We start from the raw sequence: 26748 nt of genomic DNA, 5'->3' as shown, positions 1-26748 counted from the left end.
ACTGAGAAAATAGTCGGCAGAAAATAATGGTGAACATAACTGGTAGTTGCAGCCCTAGTATGTTTTGTTGGAGTTATTAACAGTGTATTTCTAATAAGTTTAAATTCCAGATAGTTGTGCACAGGCATTAACAAAGCGAGCGCAGTAATATTTTATTCTGCAGTGCAGATGTGTACATGGGTAATAAAGCTCTTTTAATTTAAACCCTTAATGTTGATTGTCAATGTTGTCCACAAGGTGGTAGTAGTTGCATACTATATCTCTTTTCATAATAAATGGATGTTCCAACTTTTTTGTAGTTTGGTTTCAGATATAACTTTTGGATACAGGGAAACAGGAGTAATCCATATGTACTCTGCAGAGAAGGCAGCTTACAGGTATCAAAAAAAAAAATACTGCATAAAATCTATGTTCTCTTATCTGAAAAAAGTCAATTAAAAGAAAGAAGTAAAGCAGAAAAATGTCATCATGATTAAATACACAGTGAACCAAATTTTTTTTAGAACCGAAAATCTATCTAGTTACATGCTCATTGCTGTAATGTTTTCTCTAAGTCCTTTGTTATTTCCTTGGTAGATGCCTTCTTTAAACTCCATGAGTAAATCGATCCGTCTCCAGCAAATGGACTGTGACGACATGAGACAGACGGCCCGTTTGTAATTACTGCAGCTCCCCCCCACCACTGTCAGAACCTCCTTCAAACTGCACCGCAGCTCTCCTGATTTAATTGGTTTTAAACAGTGAACCTGAAATCAGTCTGGAAAGAACAAATAAAGCCACTTTGCGTAAATGTAGTAGAGGAAGAAATGAGAAGAGGAATCAAGTGTGTGTGTTGTGTGTGTGTGTGTGTGTGTGTGTGTGTGTGTGTGGTGTGTGTGTGTGTGTTTGTGTGGTGTGTGTGTGTGTGTGTGTGTGTGTGTGTGTGTGTGTGTGTGTGTGTGTGTGTGGTGTGTGTGTGTGTGGTGTTGTGTGTGTGTGTGTGTGGTGTGTGTGTGCGCGCGCGCCAGTCCCATACAAAGAGACTGCACTTAGCAATGAGCGATTCCCGAGTGGCTGCACCAATCACAGCCGAATTAGGCCTAATATTTATTTCCAGAAACAATTGTACATGTTTCAGCGGGGCTTTGATTGAACTCCCGGTGGACATGTTGTAGACAGATGTTTAGATGACCTCATGTTTGAAGTAATGTTGATTCTGGATGGGGTGCTTCTTGGCCTGTTCCTCTAAATAAGCTCCCTCAGCCTCCCATCCTCATCCCCCCCCCCCCTGTCTGGGAGAGCATGTGGAGGCTCACATCATTCATAATTAATGTGTGCTTTGGCTTGCATTAAATAGCACCCATTTCCATTTTTTCTGTTCCATCCTTGACAGACAGATGTCTATGCATGGGGGTTGTGGATGGCTTGGTTAAAATGAGCCATGATAGTGCTGAAGGACGGCTACTTAACCGGACACATCTGTCTTTTGTTCCCGTTGCTGCTCTAAATACGTGTCGGTTTCAGAACAAGGCTGGGATTTACCATCAAGGCAGCATTTCTGACAAACGTGTAAAGATGAGAGAAAACTGCGTCTATTATTTGAAGTTTCCTTACTGATTTCTTACTAATTTCTTAATAGACGTAACCTCAGACATTAATGTGAGTGAATTTTTCCTGATGTGTCTTCATGAATAGATTGCATGCCGCAGGCTGTACAGGTAATAATGAAAGTAACCCTTCATTTCATGTGGAGAAATTACAACACGCCAACATCCTAAAGCAAACATAAAAAGATTTATTATCTCTGTCAACTAACTATCGTCTTGGGCAAATGTGAATGATCACGATGTCTTAATAAATTAGTTGAAGGCAAACAGGCATTGGCTCTAATGTTAGTCTAATTAATGTACTGCAAATCTCTGGCATCCCAGAATAGATTGTTTAGACCTAAAAGGTTAACTGGCAAAAATGATAAAATAATGAATGCTTTTGTCCAATTTCTGTGGTAGGAGTTAAGATATTGTAATCATGTGTGATAATAAAATGATTAAGAACCTAGCTGAAATAAGTATTTCATCAAATGTACTGTACTTAATAAGGTACTTGTACTTTACTTGAGTAGTTACATTTTTGGCTATACTTTTACTCAACTACATTTCAGAGGGGAATAGTATTGTTTCACTCTTCTACGTTGATATAAAAGTTTTAGTTACTTTGCAGATTTAGATTATTAAAACAAAATATAATCAACTAATACATTGACATATTATTATAGATTAAACTACCCAGCAGTTTATAAAGTAGCTAAAATCAGCTCACCAGCTGCAACATTAGTGACGTACACATTAATGCATCAATTATGTAATACAATAATAAAATCTACATTATTCTGAAATGAGCCATTTTGCATAATGAGTACTTTTAATACTTAAAGTACATTTTCATGCTAGTACTTTTGGACTTAAGTGGAATTTTGAATGCAGAACTTTTACTGTGGTATTGACACTTTTACTTGAGTAAAGAAATCTTACTTTTTCCACCTCTGGCGCTAAACACACATTAGAACCAATCCCAGGGGAGTATTATCTTTGTCAGGGACAGATGTTCCTCAGCTAATGCTTTGGGTGCAGGTGGTCGTGTGCCATTTGGCTGACTTCCTGCAAACAAGAGGTCCCTAATGGCTGCCTGTTAAATCAGCAGTAGGATCTGTTATGTCCCTGTCTTAAATTCCCCAAAATATAGCAGTTACTCAAAAAAAACTATTTGTTTATTTATAAAAAAAAGAAAGAAAGAAGCTTTTACTGCAGACATCAAGTCTGCATATGATGGCATAATTTATCTATTAAATCCAACTTTTATCCTATGTAATGCCAGCTGCAAAAATAAAAACATGCATGAGAATCTCATTTGACTGTCAGTTTCAGCTGTGTCTACAGGTGAGGCTTCGTGCAGGCTTTAGGCTGCATGTGTGAATCATCCTTATTTGACAAGCGCTATCAATTTTCACAGAAACTACATCTGCCTTGGACGGAGATCTGTCTCCGTCAAATGTTGGAACAAACACACAGAATTGGATCCTCACATACACAGTGAGGCATTGTAGCCGGAAAGGTCTCTGAATGTACATTTGTATAGCTAAAATAAAAGTAGAATGTAGAAACTGTCACAACTACCGTGTGGCTTTTAAAGCGATTTTAAAAACGTTGCAAAATGTTAGGCCAAAACAAAATAGTTTGTGTTCTAGTAATGCTGTTTCTAAGACGATGACCTCTTTTAATGCAGGTACTTTGTAGCCTATAATTGGATATGTTGATGCTCTGAAAGTCTGGCAGAAATAAAAACGTGTCCCAGTTCAGGGAGGGCCTGTGATGTATGAGCCACAGTCACGCTCACGACGTTATCTTAATGACATGATTTATAATAACGGTTCACTGGCGGGAGGCTGGGGGACCGGAGGAGGCCAATTGCTTGGGAGGGGGACTCCTCTGTGGTTACTACAGAGGAGGCCCGTGTGAGAAAAGAGTCCAGCCAAGACACGACACGCGACAGTAAGGTTGTACTCTTTGCTCGAGCTCTGCGTGGGCACGGCCAAACTACAGCTGCAAGCCAAGAGAGGTCGCATGCACTACTGCAGTGACTTCTGAATCAGCTGTTAGTCAGGGAGCGAGGCCAGTGGGTTATTGGGTTTTAGGTGACGCACTACTGCATCATTAAATACATGATTGCCTTACTGCATAACATATAGGTTAATACCTCATTATTGCATCCATAATTAGAGCTAATGTCATGAAAATGCTAATAGGCTTACAAATGTTCAATAAATCTTTGATTTTAACTGATAATAATTGGGCCTAGTTATAGTTGAATATTATTTTTCCACCAAGCAAACAGTAGCTATAAACACTCGTTGCCCAATCCTTATGTCATGTGGATTTACATAAAAAATATGAACTACTAATTGTGGAAAATCACTTTTATAGGTGTTAAACATATGTGAATGTGATATGTGTAATGCGTTGGTGCAGTGATGTCACCCATTAAGTCATCACATACGATGTAAGGTATAATGTCAACAGTCCAGGGTCCCAATGATCACGTATTGGCCTAATCACACTTACAGATAACCAGTAAAGCAAAAAGGACCAACATGCAATGCAAGTTAATTAATGGTTAACTTGTTTCAGAAGTATTATTTGTGGGCACTCCAATAAGTTAATTATAACTGATTTAAGGGTGACTTAATAGATCTTTTAATGTATTTAAGTAATTGTCATTTTACCAGTAATTTTCAGTTGTCTTAGCCAGTCAGAGCTAAGAACCTACAGTCTATAGTGAATATTGTTGTCACGCATGGCAGCACTCACAGGACATTTATCATACGTGTAAGTAATAATAATAATACTGTTATGGTAAAAGTGGATTCAGTCAGATAATTATGATTGCTCAACATGGGAGGCTTTTTCTGGATCATTGCCTCCTATTTAGAGGTACCAATTATTAAAACCAGGACGCTGCGCTGCAGGAAACACAGTGGAGCTGACTTTTAGAGAGTATTTCATCACATTATTGCATAATTTCATGCTGCAAATAAGAAGATCACAAAGTTCTTCTACACCTTTCGTCACATGACATTTTAACCAGTCAGCATTACAGTAGTACAAGTCATTATGTGTGCAGGGGGATATTTTCAGCACAAAAAAGCATGGTAAACAGGAAAGAGGACAGATGTAAAGTAAGCACTGAAATCACTCAGAAATTCCATGGCAGTCAAAGTGAAATGTGACGGCATACATACATAGCACAACACATGGCAACAATAATAAAACTGGGAAGGAAATCTGCTAAACAACCTATCAAGCTATGCTTAATTGAGCACTTAGACTAAGTAGTCAAGGAGCAAAGAGAGAGTGACCCTGCAAGTGCATGCATGCATGCGTGCGTGCATCTAGGTCATGTATTCGTGCTAAAGAAAATGGCTGCATGTGCGTGCCTCAGCTATGTTTTCATGCCATGAAATGGTCAAGTGTACGTGTTTGTTTGTTTTGCGTGTGTGCATCCAAGTGAGAAATTTATGCCGGGAAATTGGTTATAATTGAGTGTATTTGCGAGACATGCGTGTACATGCATCCAAGGAAATGGATATATTTTAAGCGTGTGTGTGTGCTCTGCATGCGTCTGGATTATGTTTTCAGTGTATATTTTTGAGCCCGGCTCTTGAACCTCCTAATTAAGTCCCAGCTCTTCCTCTGTAGAGCTACTGTCTGTCATCCCTGCAGACTTATTATTCCCACAGTGGCTTTTTAGTAGATCTTTGATGGGACATTGTTGCATTCAGAGTTTACAGTAAATACTGTATGGATTGCAAACGGCAATGGCAAAAATGAACTTGAAGCCGCTCAAGAGCAGCAACGTTCCCTCTGTTTATCCTCCACCACCTTGTTCCTCATGAACACTGACATGTGTGTTGAAAAGTCTCGAATTGGGCATTTAACCTCGTGCCCTCTAGCTCGTAGCCACAGTTGGTAGTAGGTCAGACATGTGGGCCTGCTGCACTGTGGCAGAAGTAACCGCTGGATGCCTTCATAATGCTGATCTTTCAGGCTCGCCAGTTTTTGATCTCTTGTTTAATAGCTTTTGTTTTGTTTCAGGATTTCTTCACAAGAAAGTCATGGCCAATGCAAACCTCGTGTTATTTCAACTGAATATGATACACGATTCAAGAGTTCAGATACAGTAATTACAAACCCTCCGTGCTCCTCCTGTAGCGCTGAAATATAAATAAACATAATAAGTACTGTCAAAAAAAACAAAAACAAAACCGGACAACCTAAAAAACCCGGAATTACATGGCTTTTTCTGTGTGTGTGCGTGTACGGATGTGTGTATTGTGTGTGTCTACCCTGTGATTCTCTGGATGAGCTGGAAATTTATAACACAGGTTTTTACAGTAAGCCCTCGCCAAAAACTGTAATTCTTTCTCCCCTTTTTAGCTCTGTAGTTAGGAGACAGGCCTGCCCACTTTGGGTTAACTCTATCAAGATGAACAGCATTTGGGCCAGTGCGGTAATCATAATGTAATTTGTTGTGCTCATGGGCCAATTTGTGTCGTTTGAGAAGAAATATCCCGTGCCTGGTGGCCATGGTAGAGCATGTCCCGGGGCAAGGCTTTAATTAGGGAAGTTCAAATTTATAGACACTTTGTATTATTTCTGATCTAGAGTGGTTGGAGGATGACATACTTAAGAGTAGGATGCTGGCAGACGACGAGGAAAAATTTGATAATGAGAAACAAAACTGAAAGGTCATGTTAGGAATTTGTTTTATCATTTTGAAATCAAAGAGTCCTGCAGTGAAATCAAAGCAGACACAAATATCACAGTCTGGAAAGAGCTTATAAAGAACAGTGAGGGGTATTGCACCGGTTCTCTTTTTTGTTTGTTTGAAATGAGATGAAGGGATGGAGAGATGGAGATGTGGAAATGTGGAAGAAGCTGTCAGGTTGTAGAAAAGAGCAGTGTGTTAGTGTGTTAATGTTCATCTGTTTGTAAGGCTGCAGTCATGAGAAGGATGCAATCTGTTCTTAATTTATCTGGTTTGGCATTAATTTGCTGCACAGCTATTTAATGAGGATTAAAGTGTTTTGCCTTAAGAGGAGAATCTGGTCCAAATATTTTGTGAATATAATGATTCTGACGGAGTGACTAGAGGGCAGAAGAGAGCTGTATTGTGCTTTTTAATCCACCTCAGTAATGTATTGAGTTAAGAGTTTGTACTGTTCCCAGCGGCACTTTTAGCGGTTAAGCTTAGAGAAGTTCATGGCTTTTAAGGTAATATAAAGATGGATAACTTTGCTGATCCTTTCACATGTATGCACAAATGATTTCACCTAACCGAGACATACAGCTCTCAAAATATGAGATAATCCCCTCACATCTGTGTTTAGTTTGCTGCAGGTATCATTGGAAATGTTAATATTACCAGTACAAAATGCGTATTTATTCTGAAATTCCTCCAAGCTTTCATTCAGCACACGGATCCTTGAGAATCTTTTTCATTCCACTTTGAGATCCAAGGGATGACTCAGATAGGACACCGGCTGTATTTTCTATGGCCTGTGTCACAACCCGGCTGTGCGTTTTTAAAACAAGCATTCACACTGGGATGCGTTCAGTAGAACGGAGACCACACAGGGCGCCGGCTCAGCAGCTCTGCTGCGTTTGGAGCAGGTACAGGGGGGAGAGTGGTGGCCGGGAAACGGACGGAGGAGGGTTAAGTTATCAGCGTTCTGACAGGGCGAGCTCTCAGCTGGGCTGCTCTGTAATCAGAAGCTCTGACAGATGCTTTCTCAATTCGAAGATTCCCCCCAGAAGCTTTGGAGGAACACACAGGCGGCCAGCTGTTTCCATAGTGAGGCATTGATGTTAACGTCTTCAACAAGAGCATGTGAATCCAACAATAACTGGAGCAGAGCATGTCTCTTTTCAAAGCATGGCACACATCTCCCTCTAGTCTGGTGCCTATGTCTCAGAGCAGGTGATCTTTTTTTTTTTTTTGGCCTGAATTTGTGTTTTCCAAGTTTGCACGTAGCATGTAACGGTTAGAGGGGAGTTATCAGTCAAACATTTTCCTCCCTATTTGCCTATACCGCACAAGAAGAATCTTCTGAGAGCTCCATTGGTGTTCTGGTCTTTTCTGAATTGCGGTACTCTCGGGTGTGTTTCATAATGGTACTTGGACCGTTGCAGCCTGAACTATGGCACCCTGGGGACAATCTGCACTCTGCAACAATCTATCAGTCCCCAGCCGGGGGAAAGCAGAACGACACTCAGGCCTCTGAGATTATGCCCCCCCCCCCCATCATATTCAGAATTGACTTTTAATTGATGGTATGTTTTCTTTTTGCCATGAAGGAGACGTCTTGAGTGATCATACCCAGGCCTTTGCAGTTTTGCAGATGTTGTTTTTATTGTGATTACTTGAGGAAATGTTTTGTTAGTAAAAAACTTGCTGTAGGATTATTTAATTGTATTTCTTCAGTCATTTCGTAAGCTGCAGGATAAACAAGAGAATGTAAGATCATCAGTTATTAGACCACAAGATGTCGGTACACTTTATTTGAAAGTTCATTGATATTCACATCACCTACACTTTCTGATTTAATATATTTATTATTCTAACTGTAATCATGATTTATATAAATATTAGTCATGCTAATTTTAGCAAACTTTACTTTCTACTTGATACCATAACACTACAGCTCTTGGTTTTTCTTAAGTGGGAAGGAGACAAGGTAATTACCCTGGGGCAATTAGAGAAAGGGGCTGAGGGAGTAGGAAAGTCATTTTCCAACCCAAACATCCTGGTCCGAGGGGCCGGAGCGGCTGGACAGCCTCCTGGAGGCCGCTGGCTGGCTCGCGGTGAGCCGTTACTGGGGAAGCAGATCAGGGTTTGTTTTCCTTCTCCGGAGGCAGGCCTCTGAAACCTCTGCCAGATGAACAGCACCTGAAACGCAGCAGCTCTCCCGCCACCGTCAGTAGAGGGAGTGATTTACTGGAGTCGGTTAGACATGCTTGTTTGCATGAAATCCTTTAGTCAGCTTCATCACACTGTAAGCAATATAGTGGATCAGGGAAGAGGGAGTTTGTTGGTGGTTGAGGCCCCAAATGTTATTTTTCTGCCATCTCTTTAAGGCGGCTTGAAAATGTTTGTGTGGACCTATAAACATGCACAACCCACATAATGCTGCCAGCTTATGGCACTTTGTAATAAGCTGGCAGTATACAACAAAACTGCAACCTAATGTGAAAAGCAAATGTGGTTCATGTGGCTTGATTTTATTTCGGCAAATCATTACCTGTACTGTAATCCTGTTTTAATATGCAATCTTTAAACAATCGAGGCTATTTCCCTACCATGGTCACTACCATTTGAACTACTTTCGACATCTTTTAGAGACGGAGATACAGTACGCAGCTGCCAAATCCAGAAAGAAAGGACAAATCTTAGGTTAGTTGACATTTAGGAGGAGAACAACTACAAAAGTGTTCGTGTTAACGTAATAAAGGAACAAGGAGACATCACACCACCGACAAACCTGCACAAAGAATACCTCATCAGTAGAAGTCAGTCCAAGTCAAACTTGAATTGTTTTATTAATTAATTATTATTATTAATAACTACACAAAACTTGTATACAAATTATTTAAATTATTTCACTTCCTAGTTTTAAATTATCCTTAATAAAGCTGCAACAATTATTCAATCAACAGAAAATTAATTTGCTGCTATTTTGATAATTACTCCACTCATTTAGGTCATTTTTTAAGCAAAGATACCAAACACCTTGTTCCAGCTTCTCCAACGGGAGAATTTGCTACTTTTTGTTTTACATCATAGTAAACTGAATATTGTTTGGACTTTTAGGAGGATAAAACAAGGTATTTGGAGATGTCATCTTGGGCTCAATGGAACTTGTGATGGGTACTTTTCACAGTTTTAAGGTTTTCTAGACCAAATAATCAATTAACAGATTGGTTAATTAATAATGAAACTATTTGTTAGTTGAAGCCTTGAGCCAGACTTTGACCTTTTTTAAAAAAAATGATGGTTGTTACTTATTATTTTAATGTACAAAGGTAATTTGTTATAATTCCTGTCACCACAGAGCCTAAAGAAACAAAGTACTTACACTGGTGTAGAACCTAGCCCAACACTAGCTGTAGTCTTAGGGTGGCACGATTAACGTTATCGCAATCGCAATTTCACTCAAAATTGTGCGATTTTAGTGAACAAGGTGTGCTGTGCACTGCAATCTCCACATTGTAACACCCTTCACTTTACCGACAGTATTAACGGTGAATGAACCCCCCCGCCCCCACCCCGTGTCTTAAGAAGCTTGGTGTTTTTAGTGTTCACTGTTAACTCCTCATCTTTGCAGTCTCTTTTTCCTCTCGCTTTTCTCTTTCCCTAATGTGATTCATACTTCTTCTGTGGTGATTCTACGTTAGTCTACATCCATGATGTTACACTTTCCGGGATTGCTCCGTTGCAGATGGAAATTCTGCAGGGTCGGATTTAGGCCGGATATCCGTTACCTTGGGCTTTCTTTCTGTTGACATTTTAAACTCCTGTTGATGAGGACTATGGTTAACTGCTCCTCAGATCTCTGCAGGGTAAATCCAGACAGCCAGCGAGACCAGCTGTCCAATCTGAGTGTTCTGTTGCACGACTAAAACAACTTTTGAGCTAGGGCTGGGCAATATAGAGAAAATCAAATATCACAATATTCTTGACCAAATACCTCGATGTCGATATTGCGACGATATTGTACGGTTGACTATTGGTGCTTTGACAAAATGCTATTTACACAATGAGATTTTTTGATAAATAATCTCCAGAAATGATGTAATGACTTGGAAGGCTGTGTGGAATAGCCAGACCCTCCTCCGCAGCGCTGTGATAGTCTTTTTTGTAAAGATTGCTTTTTGTGGTTCTTTGGTAATTTATTTAAAGTATTGCACATTTTTTGTTTATGCATTTCTTTTTTTATTCTCGTTTAAACTTTGTTTAAATTGAGAAATACACATTTCAGAGTGTTAGTATTTTGTGCATTTTCCTTGATCACCAAGCATTTAGACTCATGATACATTGCAATCACAGTATTGTAAATCACAATATGACTTAGTCTTTGAATCTTGCAGCCCTAGTCTCATGGTTGTTATAAATGTTAAATGCCACACTGAGTTGTACTTGAACTGGCTCTATACTTCAAAGGTAACCTGAAAGGAGATTAGGCAAATGACTATAGTAACAACCTAGTAGTTAAGAAAACTGCTGTAGTCATGGTTGGGATTAGAGTTGAAATGATTATTCCATTACTTAATTACAAGATCACTGTACTTTTGGTTTCAGCTTCTAAAATGTGAATATTCACTGGTTTTCTAATCCTCCCATGATAGTAAAGTGAAGTTTGGGTTTTGGACTGTTGATTGTTTGACAACCGATAAATCGATAGTCGTTGACAGACTACTCAATAAGCTCTAGTTTGGATTGTGGGAGTGCACACGCCTATATGGTGGCTGGGTTTAAAGTGTGTAAGTACAGGGTCTACCTTGTTTGCCCTTCAATGCTGTGCCTGCCTTGCTACAAAGAGTGCAGACAGACTGTGTTCAAAGTGAATACAAAAGACAAGTGGAAGAGAAAGGATTAAAAAAAAACAAAAATAAAAAAAACGATTGGGAGAGGCAACAGAGGACAGAAAGAGAAAGCACAAGAGCTCTGGCACTATCCGTCTCTCCTTCGGATCCAATTGTGCATTCGATCTGAGGATCACGCTGTTAGCTGAGTCACAGAACTGACAGTTCAGGCCAGAGAGCAGTTCAGAAGCCTAACGGCTTGTGAGCGATGCCCATCAGGAAAGAAACCGGGCAGAAAGCTGTGTATCCAAACCCCTGTTTGCAAAATTGAGCTCTGTGGGAAAGCGAGAGTGGATATGGGTGTTTTTGCATGTAGGTGAATCAAGCGCCATTTCATCTGAGGCACATTGAGCTGACTGTATGACAAATGTAATCCATTTATTAGTCATTCTAGTGAAGCCAATCCCCCCCCCCTTCCATATTTGAATGTAGTGTAGATCTTTAAATTTGTCCTGTGAGAAGTAGAAACATTCACGACTGAATGAGAATTAGTCTTGGCTTCCGGACAAGAATCTCTAATGAGCAAACACTGGATGACATCATGTTGAGGTTTGGAGGGAATTAGCTTGATTAGAATAACCCTCCACTCTCACCTTGGCTCAGGCATCCAACTCCTCTGCAATCTGCCCGTCAAAGCCTCTCTCAACTCCTTTGGTTTTGGTTTGAAACTCCCCCCCCCCCCCACACTGTGGCATGTTTAATGTTGAATAAGTACATTGAAGGGAGGAAAGAAAAATGAGCGCTGGTGCTGACGTTTCGTTTATCTCGATTCTGTTATTTTGTTGAACGTTTTTAGCTGTGAACAGAGAGGCAGGAGGAGGTCTGGTTTAGTTGTCATTGTGAGTTTGCACAGTTCCTTGTTCGCTGGGATGAGTGAGGCTTGCCATCAGCGCTCTAAAAACAACAAGCCTCGCCTTCCAAACTTCCTAGATAATTAGCAAAGCATTTCACACTCTGCAGAACATCCAAAAGGAAATGGAAAATTGACAAATTAAGCATGGTCAGTGTGGAGGGGAAGTGGAGAGTTGGTGGAGCACAGCACATGGTCACTCTAAAACGAGTTTGCTGTATAACATAGTCCAATTTCCACCAATCCACAGTGCTGTGGGTTTTTTTAGGCCCTTTTTCATTCTGACAAGCCTTTTTTTTTAAATCTGAATTAATTTGCCTATTTATTTACAGGTGTTTATCACAAAGGCCTCATAACTGATCATAAGCACCAAAATAAGTGTGAGAAGAATGTGCTAAATTGTATTTTAATGCAACCGCAGCATGTCCTGAATGGGCTTTTTAGGCCCGAAAGAATGTTTTTACATTTGCTTACCACATTTCCTGGGTGTGTCAGACAGGCTCTTAAAATCCAATCAAACAGGAAACCTGAAACGTGATCAAAAAGTGTTTTGTTTTGTTTAGTGTTTATTGTTTAACTTTGTTTGTGTGTGTGTGTGTGTGTGTGTGTGTGTGTGTGGTGTAGTCTATGCCTACAATGACTTCCAGGCAATTCAAATTATTGCCATTATTAGCTACTTAGTAATGAATGCTCTTGCTGAAGGAAGCAGGCCAATCCTGAGCATGTATTGTATCTGGCATTTAAAAGGATACTGACTTCTCCTTTTTCAAGCCTTGCTCAGCAATATTGATGCAGGACAGATGAAAACAACTCAGACAAGCATACTTTTTTTTTTTTTTTTTTTCTTGCAATATTTCAACTTTTTTTCCCCAACAGATTTCCAGCCTTTTCACTATTCCATTTCCACAGACGGGCAGATGGAAATGCATTTTAGTGACTCCGAGTGAAATTGGAGCAAAATGTATTCCTTCCCGCTGTTATTTTGATGGACAGGGTCTTAAGAATTCTGCATAATCTATTGTTACCCGTAATTTATACCCGTTCATTTTTAACAACAAGACATTTCATTTTCATTCATTCTTATTTTAATATTTTCAGAACAATCTTTTAAATTATGCATTCATGAGGGCGAGGAGAGAAAAGATGAACAGCGAACAGCACACAAAGCAGATGAATGCTTTTTTTGTGTCTGCCGAGGCCACTAACAAAACATTGCGTCCATTGTGCCTGAACAGGCAAGTGTATACATGATCAGTATGACTTTCTTATCCTTCATGTTTCACTTTATCAATCCTTCCTTTTTCCCCTCTTCTTCTATGGAACTTAAAATGCTCACCCGATGCGACATCTGGGTGTGTAAATGCAATGGTTTTAATTCATTCTTGTTATCCTTAAAAAGCAAATAAATGCCTAAATGAAGTTTTTGTAATGCCTATAGAAGTCTGTGTGCATAGACATAAAGTAAACGCACACAAATGTGACAGGCTTGCCCATACATGTGTACATACACAACCTCACACACCCTCCTGGTCATCCTGGTCACCACACCCCGCTCAGTCAGTCATGCAGCCCCAACCCCTCAGAGCCGAGCCAGCAGAGGAAACTGTCACTGTGTCCACCGTGGCACTCTGGAGAGTTGAACTTGACTGAAACATATGTCTTCAATTTTAATAGCTCTCCATTCCCCCAGATGGCCTGAAGGGGGGGGGGGTGAGGTTGCCTGAGAAGCTGCGTTTCATGTAAGAATAATTTGTGCTAAGTAGCTGGGCGATCTGTTTGTTACGCTAGAGCTGACAGTTTGTTTATGTTTCTTGAGGAGTATGATGGATGGGGCAGGAGTTGATGCTAATTAGACTAAATTGTTGCGAAGAATGCTGAGGGTCTACACCGCACGGCTGAGGCCAGTTGCCATTGTTCCTGCGTCTTCGCACTTTGGGCGTAATTGAATGGAGCTTGGGCCCATTTATCATGGTAGTGGGTGTGTAGGGCAGGAAACAAATGGCTGGACCCTGGATGGAGAGGTTTGGGTAAAAGAACTGTGGGTGACAGAGTGAGAGCCGGTAATCGGAGAAGGAAGATGTCACTTTTTTTTCCCCCTTCGGGCCAATTAGACTAGACACAACCTGAGTCCAACTAGCCATGAAATGAATGTTTACCCAACAAGTCTTGACCAGGGAAGATTAGCAGCTCTGAATCTCCTCCCCTGCAGCATGACAGACATGGTCAGCTGCGAAAGATGGCCATTAGTGAAAGTGTCACTGCATGGGCTTTCCTCTGGAAACCATGACAATGTTCACTCTCCACTTGGTTACACTACAGTTTCACTTTGAAGGGAAACAGCAGCTTTCACTTAATGCTACTATTCAAGGAAAATTCTGCCCCAATTGGTAAACATTAATGTAGCTCTTTCCTTTGTAATTAGATGAAACATCTTAGATTCCTTCAAGACAGTTAATGCGCATGGTTTTCTCCTTTAAAAACATGCAAATTGTTAAATTGTAATGAAGAGACAGATTCGAAAGCCAGATTTAATTGATTGAACGTTTATTACATCTATTCATGTTTCGAGAATCAAAGGGTTATTCCGGGGATTCAGTGATTTCATTTCATCATATGGGATGAATGGAAGAGATAGGAAAACCCTCTTTTTCAAACTAGAAAACTAGAAACCCAGTTTGGAATGCAGGCAGGTTCAAAATGAACTTGTTCATCCACTAGCCATTTGGCCATTTGGCTAGCTTTTTTTGGCTGGTGGTTGAAGCAAAGCTACTAACCAACTGCATATTTTACCAGCATTTGGCTGGTAGATGGGGCTAATTTTGAACCCTCTACTGAGTTTGTCATTTGTAACGAGTCTCTGAGTGACATTATCAGGGTTATTTTTTTCTGACATGAATCACTCCCTCCACAGAAGACATACAACAGTTTTCTGTGGTGCGCTTCATGATGAGAAAACTGAACTTGATGTGTAAAAATTGTGCCCCCCTTAATATTAATTCAATTTCACCTTAAAATCAGCCCCAATGTAAACTGCCATTCCAAATTGTCTTTGGTATAGCGGAGTCTCATCAGCTCTGCTAACTGAAGTTTACCACTGCCTGTGTATAGACCCCCTAGGTCAGTACTTGGGTTGTTTCTCCCCCTCAGTGTAGCCAACCTTAATTTGTTTTTGTCTCATGTTTATTTTTTCTCACCTGCCGTAAAGCTTTCCAGCTATGCATTGGGGCTTGCCTTGACCAGTGCACATACTACATGAAACTAACCTTGTACAAACAGGTGACTGAGATTATTTCAGAGTACATTATTCCTGCAGCAGAGCGAAGTGAACACGTGTACGTCCAACATTGGACCTTGTACTCAGTGCCTGGCATGTTGCATCAAGTCTGACAACACAACATACTTGACTCTCCAAACATGTCCTGTGTTTAACGCCCTCAACCCTGTTAGTTCCTTATCCCAGAAACAAACCTGACACTGTATCTGCAAGTCATTAACCCTTGAACATGTGCGGTACAACAATGCTGTAAACAAAAATGGCATTGGTACAGGTTCTACAAGTAAATGTGTAAAGTTTTAGCTAACAGAGAGCAGAGCAGGGTGGACTAAGCACATGTTCAACCTCACACCGGCTTGACAAGGATTTGGTCCCCCCCACTTATGGCCTAGTTCAGCTTGAGTTAACCTCTGAGTACCTGCAGGGGTCTGGTCTGGAAATCGGGTATTATTGAAATATACTGTAAAATTTAAAGTAAAAAAATGAAAATCCCACATTCTCAAACCAGTGTCACTTTGTCCAATGCATTTAAAGTGTTAACTTAGGTTTTTTCTTTCATCTACCACATTCTATTATTCTTAATCATTATGTCTTTATGAATGCAGACTGTTAGTGTTCGTGCATGTTTCAACACTGCAAAACACTTCTGTACTCCTTATGCAGTTTAGGGGCCAGTATGCACTGGGGAAGAGACCTGCAACTCAACGTATTGGATAAGTACACAGAGTGTAGCCATACCAACAAATTTAATGTGGTGTTTCCAGTTCACCTGACCTGCTAAATCAAAAAAATTAAATAATAATAAAATAAAGGTGTATGGGAGATTGGTCGGAGAATCGGAACAGCAGGTGCGGTATTACATTATCGCACTGTTGTGACAAAAAGAGAGCTGAGCCAGAAGGCAAAGCTCTCGATCTACCGGTCAGTGTTCACTCCTACCCCTCTTTCCTACCGAAAGAACGAGATCCAGGGTACAAGTGGCTGACATGGGTTTCCTCAGGAGGGGGGCCGGCGTCTCCCTTACAGAAAGGGTGAGAAGTGTCAAAAGGAGCCATTTGAGGTGGTTTGGGTGTCTGGTAAGGATGCCTCCTGGGGGCCTCCCTGGGGAGGTGGTCCAGGCACGTCCAGCTGGGAGGAGGCCTCGGGGAAGACCCAGGACTAGGTGGAGGGATTATATCTCCAACCTGGCCTGGGAACGCCTCGGGATCCCCCAGTCGGAGCTGATTAATGTGGCTCGGTAAAGGGAAGTTTGGGGACCCCTGCTGGAGCTGCTGCCCCCACGACCCGATACCGGATAAGCGGATGAAGATGGATGGATGGATGGATGGATGGATGGATTGATGGACGTTTATGTCTAAAATTCATCTTGCAGATAGATTGCCTTAAATGGTAATCCATTTTAGCTAAGCATCTTAGCTTAGTGTCAAAAATAAACTTAAACATGATGTCCACTGCTGGACTCCCTATATCAAGCAAGTTTTCACACCGTACTTGAAAAAATAATTGTCATGCAAAATATGCAACAGCACACCTGTATGGTCCTTTTTTAAAGTTATCCATTTACCTACAATTTCCTTTTGACAACTCGGAGAGCGTGCCTAAACATGCATTCAGCTATGAGTTAGATGTTTATAATATTTTCAGTTGAAGTTACCCCATCATTAAGAACAAACCATAAAAGTCCAGCCCACTTAATGAAAGTACGGCTTTACTTAGAGAAAGATTTCTGTGTGTAATGATGCCAACATTGTCAGGTCAGGGAGTCTGTGTTTTCTTAGCTTGTTAAGAAGACAAGTCTGTGTCTCTTTTGGCTGCAATGCATTGTGGTTTTACTGAGGCTGCTGTCAGTGGGGATATGGCTCTTCTATTCCTCTCTGTTAGATTGCCATATATCAGAGCAAAATGAGGCATATTGAAAGATGCTCCTGCTCTTTAATTTTAATAAACTGACACCAAAATCTGACATTTGTTTTAAATGGCTGAACTGTTGCCTTGCAGACTTGGCAAATGCATTTTTAGCCACACTGGAAATAGCTCAACGTGACTTCAGGGTATTGGTATTTTGGCACTTTCACTGGAATATGAAAAATATAACACCAAACAATGAAATGGAGAAGTGCAAGGTATATTGCCAAGAGTTATTTTTCTTTAGCAGTGTCAGAGTGATTTAGGGAGTATTTTTCCTTTTTTAACTGTGTTAATGGAGAATTCGGTGGCAGCTGTCTCCAAAGCCACTCGTGTGTCTTCGTTGGCCTAGTACTTAATCCTGCCAAAAATGAATATCCTCTTTCTACTTCTATTTTAAACTGTTTGAACAAATACAAAACAACTGGAAAAGGCTACATAGGCTGCTACCTTTCCCTCAAGTATACACTATTTAAAATTATTTCTAAGTGTACAATATGTAATTTTCTGCCGCTTAATCAGAATAATGGATGGTTAACACAGACTTTTGATTACAATCTGAAGTTGCGTAGAACTATGGGAGTTGTAGTCTTTATTGTTAAACACCATCGCCTATTAGAATGCTTATTTATTTGTGTTATGTTTACTAACATTTATTCATGTCAATTTAATAAAATAGCTCCAGGTTCACCAATTTAATTACAAAGCAGAAGATCTCCCAGCTGCCCGGAATTATCTCCCCACCGCCACTTTTTTGTAATCTTAACTTGTCGTTTTGGCACCTAACCAACCTTTTGTCGGGTACATTTAACTGCAAAGATAGCTAAACACGAAGGCAGGGGGGAGAAGAGAGCTATTCGGCAAGAACACCGTTACGGATGGCCGCTGTTCTGACATGGGTGCCCGGGTCTAATTATGATCTATTTTTCGACGGTTCATTAAACTCTTAGCGCCGTTAGCGCCCAGCGCTGGAATTAAGTGCTGGCCGTGTTTGTATTGCTGTAATGATAGGGGCTAGCTGGCTAGGGGCTAACGTTAACTATATGCCCCGGGGATGTTGTCAGTTCTCACCCCGACTGAAGCCTCTTAGCGCCGGTGGAGTAAGGCAGACAGACGGCTGTTAACCGTGGTCAAAACAATCACACTGAAAACAACTTTATGTGTGTTGAACAATGTTGCAATCCCATAATGTTAACCTTACCCACGTAGCATTAGCTATATGTCAACTAGCACTTTTTAGAAATGTTAAGCTGGATAGAGCCATATTTTAATGTATCGATACATAAGGTATCTGCTGTATCACTGTGTTACAAAGTGGCATTTAATTCCAATGAATTCCAATTGTAATGACAAAATGATGCCGTGTGGCAGGAATAAAGCTGTATTACGGTTACTGATTATAACTCTTTGTGAGATTGTAGGATTTACAATTACTCTCGAACGTATCATCTGGGTGTCCGTGTTTTGACAAAAGTTAGAGTAACTAGAGGGGTCAAAGGTTATATGATGCCACCGACAGGCGCCTAAACAAAACGTCCCTTATCAGAAATAAAACTACAGATTTCTATGGGTTTGAAAATTGTTGGAAACATTTGGGAAAGTGGAAGTACACACCTCAACTAAATATACAACATAGGTAGAGTCGTTTTTAGTCATTTAATGCAGAAATGTTACATAGTGTAAAATTCAAGAATTTGGGAGAATATCCAAAAAGTATTTTCTAGAAGCCTTTCCTCTTCTTAACATGCATGGATATTGGACTATGAACTGATACTTACTGTATGGGTGGGATGTGGTTTAAGGATTTTAAGGATGGGGGGGGTAGTGTGAGGGGATAGAGAGAGGAAGCGAGTTAGCCTCGGATGGGCGAGAGTGAAACCCGAGCATGATTGAGTTAGGGGAAAGGAGACAGGAGCCCTGAGGCTGCCAGTCGGATGCTGTGTGTGTGTATACACTGCGCTCTTGTCATGCTGCCCTGTTAGCATGGAGAGATTGTGATGGAGTTATCTGGCCTGGCCCTAAAAACTGCTTGTCATCTTGTGTATACACAAGGAGGTAGCGTTAGTCTGTGTGTATGCTTGTACGGTGCCAGCTACATTACTCACAGGCCTTTTGGGACACAAGCAAAGCCTCGCCTGGTTCCTTTCCCTCTCAGTGGAAATATACTCATTGCATCCTCTGAATTCTCAGAAGATGAAGGTTATACAAACAGTGATGGAAATTAGGTCTTAGAGGGTTAAACTATTACCTTTCTTGTGGGATTCATCCTCACCTGCTTTCAAATGGTCTGTGACATGGCTGAGACTGCCCGCCATAAAAACAGGCCCTTGCTCCTACCAAAGCTTCATTAACGTCATTTGTGTTTCCATTAAGTATATGTTCTTTGACTTAAGCCCTTTTTCTTTTACCCTTCCCATCGTGCACAGTGTGCAAGATGCCGTTTAAACTGTGGGAAAAAAATGTCCCAAACTGAACACAGTATGGAGCCCCTGCTTCACACTGCACCAGCACTAAGCAAAAGCAGATGTTATAAAGTTTACAGAAATCAGAACATTATTTTCCTGTTTCCATTGCATTCTTCTAAACACTTAGTGAACAAGCTTTGAAGTCACCCAAGAAATCTAGTCTGCGGGAGAAATGATAGGATCTCCTGGAGCAATGGAGCCAGGGAGGGGGTCTGAGCAAGGAAGGGGGATGAGGAGGAGCCTCGAAGCGGGGAGGGTTTGATGCAGAATTAGAGGTGCTCATCAGGTCTAGATTTTGCTTTCTCGTGTGATTTCAGGTTGAATCATCAGATTGGGCCTTGGTCGCACATCTTGAGCGTTCTTTCAAACCTTTTCCATGTGATCTGGGATGCAGGGGCAGATAAGCTGTGTTTAGGCAGGTCTGCTGTGGGTCTGATCATAACAGCAGATAAATCCCACTGACTGTGTTAGATAGCCTCACCGCAGGCAGTGTTCAGGACTGTCAGGAGCCCAAATTATGTCCCTGTAATGCGTAGCCAATTTTATAATAGACCTTTCAACTACATGAGTAATATGGCTGCCTGGCAGGCATGGCCATTGGAATCCTTAACAGAAGTCCCCTATCATGCATCCATCTTGCACCTATTCTGCATTAGTGTTGCTTTAGTGGCTCGCAGCCTGTTCTGTTTTTTTTTCTTCTTCTTTTTTAAAAATGTTCTCAAATAACAGAACAGTCATGTTGTTTTAATGCAAAACGTGTGTCTTGATCAAAATGTTTGTGGCATCATTCCTTACATGCCCAAAGATAAATTCTCATTCTCTAAACATTTCCTTCAAGGGACAAAAAAGCAACGAACATGGCAGCGAGCTTTCAATAAAACGTGTGACTTCTAAGATGGCTACATCTGCAGCGCATTAGGGTTCAAGCACGCTCTCACAGGTTAACTAACTCTTTATGTTACCTCGAGTGACTGAGTCTCCTGAGGAGCAAATGCATTGCAGTGGGCTCTGATGGGAAACACACCGAAGAGCTTCATCTTAAGATGCATTGGACTTCAATGTTACCATCACTTGGTTTTGATTTAACTGTGCAAATCACCCTTGTTACCATGCATTACCAGGACAGGAGAATACAAATGCCTTGTCCCTGTCCTCCAGTGTTCCAAGCCAATCTGCCTCCTCTCAGCCCTTGTTGTACGCTAATACAATGTGGCATATGAATCATACACACAATGCATGTCTTCATCCGACCTCTACAGACAGGACCTCACAGAACAACCACTTTGGCATTTCCTGCTCTCTCATCTTCAAGGCTTAGTAGAGACATGTATTCCCCCTCTCCTCGCATAATTCAATAGAGAGTTTGACAATCAGAATTAGGACGAAGGCAGAGTAGCATGGCAGCTTTCCTTTCAAAATATGGAATTACAAAACTGTGCCCAGTTATCCACCCACACGTGGTGGGCCCATACAGTGATGCATCTTTGTTGGGTTTAACCCAAAAGACCCCCCTCTGCAAAACAAAGTGCCTGTAGAGAGCTTTGGAAGATTGCCAGGTTGGATTGCCACTGAAAACCCATGAGAACTTCTCTAGGGCTGCGAATCTTAAAGATTTCTACATGTGTGTGTTTCAGTAGGTACGGGGTCTACCTCAGAGACTGATGGGGAGGGAAAGGATGATGTATATGTCTAAAGTAGACCTGCAGGTATTTCCTTCTTTTTCTCTTTGTTTGCCTCGTTTCTTCTCCACACGCTCCATTGTTTTCATTGGCTGCGCTACCGATGATGCTGCAACGCTGCAAAACGGCTGGTGTGATTTTTACAGGAGGACAGGGAACATGGGTCATAAAACTCGCCTCCATTTTCCACAGCAAGAACCCCCCCCCCCCCTTTTCACCTTCCCTGTCAAAGCACAAGACCTTTATGGGAAATCTGTATCATATGGAGGCTTGTGTGGGAAGATGTACACTAGCAGACACACTCAGACAAGGAGGTCTCACTTCAGACGTGGGGGCGAGAACACCTCCACACACCACAAGAAAACAGACTTTTGGTTTCTGAATACTTCTCAGTGATTTTAGCCATTTTGGTGCTGGGATAGGCATTGAGGGGAATCTCAAAGGATTGCAACCACAGCAAGCAAATGTCCTGAATTCTTCCCCCAGCAGTGAGCTGCCTCACCCAGACAGACGAGGAGGCAGTCCTGCTCTCCAAAAGCATGCAGATGCATATGGCCGTTGCTGTTGTCTTTTTCAAAACTTGATTTAAATGTTGTGTTTGCTTGTTAAGCTTAAGCCAGGTAACAAACTAGTTTGTATGAAGTGTCCTCCAAGAGACTTTTTACCTTTTTTCTAGACTCACTTGAATTGGTATGGTCAAGCAGCTTGCACTCTATGTGAAGCACTCCATGAGAAGCATTTGCTTGACCTTACGTGTGTGTGTGTGTGTGTGTGTGTGTGTGTGTGTGTGTGTGTGTGTGTGTGTGTGTGTGTGTGTGTGTGTGTGTTGTGTGTGTGTGTGTGTGTGTGTGTGTGGTGTGTGTGTGTGTGTGTGTGTGTGTGTGTGTGTGTGTGTGTGTGTGTGTGTGTGTGTGTGTTGTGTGTGTGTGTGTGTGTGTGTGTGAGAGTGAGAGAGTGAGAGATGTACATGTTAGTCAGACGGCTGCTACAGGAAACCTCTTGCGCTGCATGCTGTTTTTGGGTGTGAAGGAGGGGAAAACGTGGGGTGAAAGATGGCCCTGTAGGGCCTGGGCCAAACCATTAAAGTTTAAGTAAATATGGAAAGGGGGGATAACCTGGTGGTCTGGGTTCCCCCCTTCTCAGTTGATGTTTTCTCTCTCCTCTGCCCTTGTTTGGACAACAGTGTGCAGTGTTATGCGATTTCCCCGGTGGCCAAGTCTCGTAGTTTGCTTTGCTTGAGAATACACTACTGTATATTCAGGATCCACTGCTATGAATTCAGCTGTTTTCATGCTGTCACATGTTTCTATAGATACTTAGAGGTGTGGTGAGTCAGAAAAACCCCACACTAAGCATTGTAAACACTTGTTTCCATAGAGCTGATCTAGCTGAAACATCTATATGAATATATTTCTGTACTTTAGTCCTACTGTCTGAATAGCAAGCTTTAAAATAGTAACAGACATAAAAAAAAAACTGTTGCAAAACAGTGGCTGTGTAGTTTGTATATTTATAGCCTCATGCCACATGATCAGTGTCAAACATATTTCATTTCTTGTCTATCCTAATCCCCAAAAAAAACTATGTTCAGTGTTATGTTTTCCACTTTGGAACGCCATTTTCAACTTTTAAAACCGCTCATGCGTGGTAAACATCTGAAATTAGTTGCTGCTGAAGAATCTATTCACACCCTGCATTCCAGCCTTAATGTCCAACTGCTTTTCTCTACATAATTAAAAGCAGACCAATTTGCTTCTCAAAAAACTTCACACCATGTTTTTGGTGTGTGTAATTGGGCCTCAGGATCTGTGCTCCACGAGGCTGACAGTCATCTCATGCATCCCCATCCTACTCGTTAATACTATCTGCTGCACGTGTAGTATCACTAAGGCTTACTCTTCCCATTGTGCGCAACTAATTTGCAATGTAACGCGGAGCAATGTCAGTAGAAATGGCACAGATTCAATGATGGGTAAAAGGGACTTGGACGAGTTCTTAAGTAGTGCTGCTGTGGTCTAATAATAGGAGGGTTTGTTTGAATGTGTAAGTGTAAGCTGCTGAAGTGGTGGAGGAGGATGATGTAGATAATTATCTGATTGAGGCATCCTGGTAGATCAGTTGCCTTAATTGCATCGGTTTCAGTATTGATGTTTGAAGTTTAGTTAGGGCTGGGGACCAAATTCAATACTTTATAGGCACCGACCGAATTGCAGAGTATTGAAAAATGCCTCGTCATTCATACCCAATTTCAATACCTAAGAAGTCAATATCTTCAGCGTTAGTGAGCCAATTAGCATGCAGCATGCTTCTACCAGGATCTAATAATGCTGGTGATTGGCTGTTGCACGTCGTGGAGACATGCAGCGAACACTCTACGTTATGCACGGAGACAGGTTCACATAGTAGGAGCTGAAGAATAAATGAAAAGATTTTTTGTTGGTTGATTGTTTAGCAACCGGTATCAAAGTCACGGTATTGATATCGGTATGGAAGATACCCAGCCCTAGGTTTTGTACTCTTAACTTTATGATTTGCATCATGTAACATAATTTGAATGTTATCATTTATTAAAATTAATGAAATTCAAGCCATTTCCTATGTGATGGCATTTGAAGTAAAAGCAAATTAAACAGGAATTAAGAAAACTTCATTTGAAGTTTTGACTCCATTGTTGAGGTGCCCACACCTAAACTGACTGCAGGCAGAATATGGTTTTGAAAGCCAATAAACCCCTTCTGAAAGTTTTTTTAATTTTTTTTTCATTTTTTTATTTTTTAAAAAAATCTTCAGAACATATACGTAGTCTTTTCAGCTGCTTTGGAGACAGTTTGTCACAAGACAGCGTCATAACCGTTAACCGATGTTCGTACAAATAATTTGAACAACTGTTCTTCAGTCCAATATGCTCTTATTTCCCAAAATATTTGGGGAATACATTAAAAGATGTAGAAATACATTTTGGGTAAAACATTAAAATACATTTATGTTTTTAAAGAGGTGTGTGACTTGTTTTTAATTCCATTAGGCTACTAAGACTTTTTTTTTGATAACATTTTTTTAGTTTTGTATATTCAAAAATTAACAGATACAAACAATACACTCTGACATGGAACGCGTTACTAAGACTTAAAATTCGCACTGCACAGTTTGTATTTTCAAAATAAGACTGTTTTTCAATATTGGTGCAGGCCTATACTGTGTCAAAATTTGTTTGCATTCTAGCTGTAAATGTACCAAGAAGTACTGATAAAAAATGAAGATGGCTGCTTTATGTTACTGTGTAGTGATGTAGCAGGAGTGTAACATAGTAGCATAGAGCCTGACACACTTCTTTTTAGAGTATCGGTATTGAAATAACACCATCTGTTATGCCACTCAGCTATGCTTAAGATCATTTTGGTAATTCCTATATGTTTCCATAAATGAAACACTTTTTTTCTCTGACAGTTACTTTGCATTCTGTCCACTGCAGCCACATGATTAAAATTCATTGTTGGACTTGTGAAATATTCCTCCCGTGTGGAAATGCTCCGTTAAGCAGGTGTGCATGCCTTGTTGAATCTTTCCCACCATGATGAAATTGGTATGTTTTAGATTATGGTGTGTTTTTTGGCTCCCCGCCGTTCTGTGTGGATTCATTTTGGACTCATTGCTGTTTTCTCTTTTCATGTGCTGCTCGGCCGAGTGTCTTAGCTGGGAGATCTACGGCTGCGTTCAGGGAGCCAAAGCTGGACTGCAGCTGTCCACTTATCATTATCTTCAATGTGACCTCGGGACACCTTGAATTCTTAATGAGGGGGGCATCTGATAGGATGGGTATATTAACCAAAAATTCTGCTTTTGATTTGCAAAAGGAGATAGGGAAATGTTTTAGAATTGTACAAGTAGTGTGGCGTAACATCCTAAGATAACCACAGCTGAATGGAAAAGCTTCTTACTGTGGTCTAAAAATGTGGAATTAAAAAAACTACTGCCCTATGAGCTGTAAGGTAGACTTTATTTCAGGCCTAAAAAAGTAAAGGAAATTTCAGATCAAGTATTCATGATGTTTTTAGACTTCCTTTAAACCAGTCAAGTAGTTTATTTAGCTTAATTAATGTTTGGCTTTTGAAAGGTCCGGTCACCTTTTTGAGGGCGCGATGAACCAAAATCACGATTTGTTATTATGAGTCACAAATCAAAGTCTTAGCAATTTGAACCAATTTCCTGTCAGAAAATAAGATTTTAGTTAATGCAAGACAGACATTGGCCGTTGAAATGGCTCTGTCGCTCCAGAAATAGCAAATCAGAAATATAGAGAACATGAATAGCAACCCATCCTGAACCCTAGTCCAATTTCCAGGGTGTTCCTAATGCAGCGAAGGCCCAGAGTCTCTGTAGCGGAGGCCCTAAAACCTCAGCCCTAAATCTGATGGGTGGGTGTAAGACGAGACGGACGGTAGAATAACAGAACGGGTACTTTGTTCACCCCCAGCCTGCAGTAAAAAGCTCTGAGAATTACAGAGTGAGAGACAGTTTAACTCCAGGTTGTAAATATGTGTTTGCAACATTTTTGCTTTGCTCTCCCTCTAGTCTACACTTCTCCTGAAACATCCCTGGTGCGTGTGTGTGTGTGTGTGTGTTTGTATGCGTGTGTGTGCGCGTGGTTTTTCTAGACATTTGCCCTTTTTGTGACATGTATGTTTACTACAATACTATATATTTTTTTTTTATCTTTTTGTTTTATCCGGTCTCTCTCACTAAATGCATTTTCATCTGCCTGTTGTCATGCACACTTCAAATGTGTGCATAACAAACCTTTTTAGAAACGCTAGAGAGTCAAAATATCTAATTTATAAATTGAAAAATGCATTAATAGCATCCAAGTGGAAAATTAGCGCCACCAACTGTTCATCATAAGAAGCACAACTTCTTATAATTGTTCAACAGTGGTGGGTGAAAACACACATTCATTTGTGTTGTCTGTTGCTGATTTTCCAGAAACGTTTTTTAAAATGTGTGCTAAAATTGGAGACACACGGAGAGAGAGAGAGAAAGAGAGAGAGAGAGATGTGTTTCTCTGATGTCTTCTTGTCATGTGTGTTTACAGTCATCTTTTCCCTTCAGGCTGTCTCTCTGTTTCTGTCCTTCTCTTAGATACACACCTAAACAGAAAGGGTGTGTGTTTGAGAGAGAGAGAGGTCTCCCTCCTTCCTTGTTTCCAGCCTGTGGGAGAGTCCCTACCCAAACCGCAGCAGGGTAATAATCACTTAACCCAAATCAGGCGCAATCAGGACGAGCCAGGCTGCAGCTGGGAGGCACCCAACCCATGGGGGCGAGGGGTGGCAGCGGGTGAGTGGGCGGGGGTGAGTGAGAAGGTGGGGGTCGGTTGGGATGACGATGTGGACACTGATGACCAGGA

General features: G+C 41.0%; 1 protein-coding gene across 3 annotated transcripts in view; it reads left to right on the top strand.

The window, feature by feature from the left end:
- slc25a21 (solute carrier family 25 member 21) overlaps positions 1–26748 on the top strand; it is a 106751-nt gene that overhangs the window by 13842 nt on the left and 66161 nt on the right. The gene's annotated exons all lie outside the window — the stretch shown is intronic.

This window comes from Etheostoma spectabile, chromosome 20 (genome assembly GCF_008692095.1).
Source record: "Etheostoma spectabile isolate EspeVRDwgs_2016 chromosome 20, UIUC_Espe_1.0, whole genome shotgun sequence".
Classification (NCBI taxonomy): domain Eukaryota; kingdom Metazoa; phylum Chordata; class Actinopteri; order Perciformes; family Percidae; genus Etheostoma; species Etheostoma spectabile.
Note: the sequence above shows the minus strand (reverse complement) of the source record. Positions and strands in the feature narration are given on the sequence as shown.